The sequence below is a fragment of the Odontomachus brunneus genome, unplaced genomic scaffold (assembly GCF_010583005.1).
Source record: "Odontomachus brunneus isolate Ranch 3 - 2012 unplaced genomic scaffold, Obru_v1 Obru_scaffold_161, whole genome shotgun sequence".
Lineage (NCBI taxonomy): Eukaryota > Metazoa > Arthropoda > Insecta > Hymenoptera > Formicidae > Odontomachus > Odontomachus brunneus.
In genome coordinates this window covers 264,177-269,163 of record NW_022639611.1, presented here as the reverse complement: position 1 = coordinate 269,163, position 4,987 = coordinate 264,177, and the positions used below count along the sequence as shown (strand labels likewise).

General features: G+C 36.8%; 1 pseudogene; it reads left to right on the top strand.

The window, feature by feature from the left end:
* The first annotated feature begins 4,125 nt into the window (after positions 1-4,125).
* On the top strand, positions 4,126-4,525 carry LOC116850951 (annotated as a pseudogene).
* Positions 4,526-4,987: the final 462 nt, after the last annotated feature.

Genomic DNA, 4,987 nt, shown 5'->3' with positions numbered 1-4,987 from the left:
AGAGAAGATGAATGAAAATGTGATGGAGCAGATAGAACAAGTTAGAAAGGAATGGAGAGAAGGGGTGCGTTCGAAAACATCACCCGTGTGTATTTTGTCACACTCAGATCGTTCGAAAACCCCTAGTGGGCACACTGACCATGCGACCATGGCCGTTCGAAAACCGTACTCCGTGGACCACTCGTGTGACTTTTCTCCACTCTCTTTTGCGCGGTGTGAATCGGTGGAGATGGTGGAGAGTGCGCAAAGAGTGCAATACAGTATGAATTTACTAAATTATTTATGGTTTTTTGTTCTTCGAAACATTCGTACAACCATTAGCCATCACGGTAAGATAAAAAATTTAAATACAGCAGTGTAGGTTAGCCAGGTTTAGGTTTATTTCTATAGTGATGTATATTGTCAGAATATTGTCTTTAAATATAAATAAAGCTTATTAAGCTTTTTGTATTTTATAGGTTCTGAAATTTTCTTACGAGATACGAGGCACGTTAAAAGTCACGAATCAGTAACAATTTGTGAAAAAAAATGGAAAATTTAATCTCGGGTCGTCATATTTTATGCATGGATATTTAAAAAAATATACAAAAGGATGACAAGGGAAATGTCTATATATACGATGTTAAAGGTAAGGAGTAATAAATAAGTTTATAAATTTCCTTAGGCCTGGTGCCCACGATGCTAGAAATCGATCCGAGTTCTCGGACCGAGAAATATATAGCCAATTAACTTTCCAGATAACTAAATTATAAATTAATAATTACTAAATTAATTAATTAATTAATTACTAAATTTATTAATTTATTATTATTTTGCTGAGAAGCAATTATAGCTAATGTCGAAATACGCTTTCGATCAGCCATTTTGTACAACACATATGTAGGCACAACACACATGTAGTATGTCACATTGAGCATTCTTCCATGGCTGTTCGAAAACTCCTCTCGATACCAACTCCACTAACCCCACCAAGCCCATCCACCACAGCCACTTTCCGTCGTGGACTTTCAGTGTTTTCGAACGCACCCAAGATAAGATAGTAAGAGAGGAAGAAAAAAAAAAAGACAAAAAGGAATGGATAGAAGAAAAGAAAAAACTAGATAAGAGATTGGAGGAATTAGAATGGGATAAAGAAAAAATAGATAGAGATAGAAGGAGAAACAACATTGTAATAAGGGGAAACATTAAATGGGGAGATAATAAAGCGGAAAAAGAAGTAAAAAATTTCATACGAGAATCTGGAGCTGGAGGTTGATACAGAAAAAGCATTCAAAATATTGACAAAAGGAGGAAGATACACAGTAGTAGCAGAAGTGAGGAGCTGGAAACAAAAGAAGAAAATAATGGCGAAAAAAGGGAGTTAAAAACTGGAGTGTTTATTGAGGATGACTTGATAAAAATGGAGAGAGAGATTCAAAGTTATCTAAGGGAAAAGGCAAAAGAAGAGAAAGGAAAGGGAGACAACGTTAAGGTTGGATACGGGAAGATATTAGTAAAAGACAAGTGGTACTGGTGGAACGGGAAAGAAAAGAAACTAATGGAGGAGAAAAGAAGAGGAAGATACTGAGACAAAAACGGCTGGGATGGAGAAGAAAAGGGTGGAAAATTAAAAATTTGTTTTTGGAATATAGCAGGGTTAGAAAATAAAGACGAAGACACTTGGAAATAAACTTTGATATATTAGGATTAACGAAAACCTGGATAGAGGAGGAAAAATGGAAGAAGATAAAAAAATACCTGACAAGAGACTACATGTGGAAATGTTCGTACGCTAGGAAGGAGTGCAGAAGAGGTAAGGCAAAAGGAGGAATAGTGGCGGTCAGAAAATCCTTTGAAGAGGTGGAGGTAAGAGAATTAAGTAATAAGGCAATGGAAGTAAAATTAAAACATAATAAAGACGGATGGAGGATAATTACAGTATATAGCCAAAGGATAGAAGAAACCATGGGATTACTATTAGAGAAAATACAGGAAGAGGAGGAGAATAACGAGTTTCTATTAATGGGAGGGGACTTCAACGCCAGAACAGGAAACAAAGGAGGATTAATTTGGGATGAAGAAGAACAGGAGAAGAAAGAGATTAAAAGATCGATGGATGGGATGCTGAATAAAGAAGGTCGTATACTAATAGACAAAATAGAAGAGAGAAGGTGGTCAATTCTAAATGGAAGCTTTGGGATAGAAGGTGGATAGACCTTATATAGGAAGGATAGGATTTTCGGTTATTGATTATGTAATTGAAAATAATAAAGCAATGAGAGAGGTGAAGTTCGTAGAGGAAGGAATTAGAACGGAGTCAGATCACATACCTTTGGAAGTAGAGGTGTTGGGATCGCAGAGGAGGAGTAGAAGAGAGAAGAGGAAAAGTCTGGAAATCGAAAGGAGTGACTGGAAAGAAGAAGGAATAAGGAGATATCAGGAGAATTATAGAGGATGAAAAAGCACAGAGAGCGGGATAAAAGGCATATGGAGCGAGTTAAAAGAAAAGGTGAAAGGTTCAATCGCGAAATACAAGAAAAAGATAATACCATGGAGCTTAGGTAGGAAAGAATGGTTCAATGAGGAATGGAAATGGAAGAAAAAGAAAGTAAGAAAGGTATTGAAAAAGTTCAAGAAGAAGAAAATCAGCAGAAAAGAGTATATCATATCTAGGAAAGAATATAAGGAATGGTGTAAGGAGCAAAAAAAGAAACACGAAGAGGAAGAAGAGGAGAAAATAAGAAGTATAAGGAGCGAGACAGAAGCATGGAAGTATATTAACAAGTATAGGAAGAAGAAAACAGAGATGATAAATGAGGATGTTAAAACGGAGAACTGGAGGGATCATTTTATGGAACTAGAAATGACATGAAGGAACACAGGAGAAAAGAAGAAGGGATTGGAAGGAAAATGAAGGAGAAGAAGAGGAAACGGAAAAGATGGAAGAGATAGAAAATATAGAAGAGAAGAACTTATAAAAATACTGAGAAAGCTAAAAAGGGAAAAAGCACTAAGAGAGGATGGAATCGAGAATGAAGCATGGAAATATATGTCAGAAGAAATAGGAGTTGAATTTTTGAAGCTGATAAAAGGATTTGGAGAGAAGAAGGCATACCAGGAAATTGGAATAAGGGAGCCCGATATGATTAGCCCGATATACAAAAAGGGAGAAAGAAGCGAGCTAGAAAATTATAGAGGAATCACTCTTATGGATACGGCGTATAAAGTTTATGCAAGTGTTCTAAATGAAAGACTGAAAGAAGAAACGGAAGGGAAGTTGAGAGAAACACAGTTCGGCTTTAGAGATGGAAGAGGAACGATGGATGCAGTATATATTTTGAACTATGTGATAGATAAAGAAATGAGTAAGAAAGAAGGAAAAATCTTTGCATCTTTCGCGGATCTTAAGGCGGCATTCGATAACATGAATAGGACTCATTTAAATGAAATAATGAAGAAGATAAAAATAGGTGAAAAGTTGAGAAGAAGAATAATGGAGACATACATAGAAACACAAAACATAGTAAAGGTAGGGGATAGAAAATCACAGGCATTTTAGACAGAGAGTTAAGACAAGGATGCCCATTGAGCCCGACATTATTCAATGTATACATAAGGGATCTAAAAGAAGAGAGGGTGTATATCAGTTGGACACGGGGCAATTGGACATAGTCCAATCACAAGTCGCTGTTCCAAGGGACCCTACAAATGTCTCTAATCACACGGTGCTGTGATTGGCTGTGTCCAAATGCACCGTGTCCAAGTGCACCGCTCCCAAGAAGAGATATAATAAGGGACCTAGAAGAAAAGGGGCAGACAGGAGGAGTGGTAATAGGTAAGGAAACATTTTGGTCCTTGATGTACGCAGACGATATAGTATTGCTAGCAAAAACAGAAGCGGAACTGAAAGAGATTAAGAAAAGATTCGAGAAATTTTTGAAAAAGAAAGACTTAAACCTTAGCCCAGAAAAATCAAAGGTAATGGTATTTGAAAAAGGAAGGAGAAAAACGAAGAAAAGAGAATAGAAGTGGAAAAAAGAAGACATAGAGGAAGCAAAAAAAATAAGATATCTAGAATATATGTTATAGAAGAATGGTGGAGCGGAGAAACACATAAGAGAAAGAATGAAAAAGGCAACAATAGCGATGAAAAGGACATGGAGCATAGGAGAAAGAATATTTAAAAAAGACTACGAATGGAGAATGAAGATGTTCGACTCTTTAGTAGGAAGCGTAGCCTTGGAGCAGAAGTGTGGGGTTGGCAGAATGAAAACAGATTAGATACAATAAAAAGAAAATGTAGTGGATTCTAAACTTAGATAGAAAAACACCAAATTATACTTTGTTGGAGGAAGCAAAAATGAAAGAAATAAGGATGCAGGCAATTAAAAGGGCGATAAGGTACAAAGAAAAAGCTCGGGAAAGAGAAGAGAAGAGGATCATAAAAGAATGCATTAAAGACACCGAACGAATAAAGAAGACAGAAGGAAAATGGGGAAAGAAAAGGAGAGAACTGTTAGAAAAGGCAGGAGGAAGAGAAGATTAGATAAGGGAGGAGAGATTCGAAGGGAATCGAGAGACGGCTGAAAAAAATTTTGGAGACAATCGGAAAAAAAGAAAAGGAAGAAAGACACAGGAAGATAGAGGAATCGAGATATAACAGTAACTGTAGAAACATAAGAACAAAGGAAAAGCCGAAGTAGGGCGGAAGATAAAGGATAGATGTCTAATAGCCAGGTATAGATGTGAGAACGAGACAAAGAGGAGCCAATACTGGAGAGAGGAAGAGAATAAGTAGTGTGGGGTATGCGAAAGGGAAGTAGAAAGTATTTTCCATGTAGTGAAGGAATGTGAGCTAACCAAAACCGAAATATCCATCGAGGAGTTCATGGGAGAAGAAGAAAATGGGATATAGGTGATGAAAAGGACAGAGAGTGTAAGGAAAGAGAGAGAGAGAAAAAAAAGGCAGAAGATAGTGTAATGAATGTCACATTAAATGAGAATACCG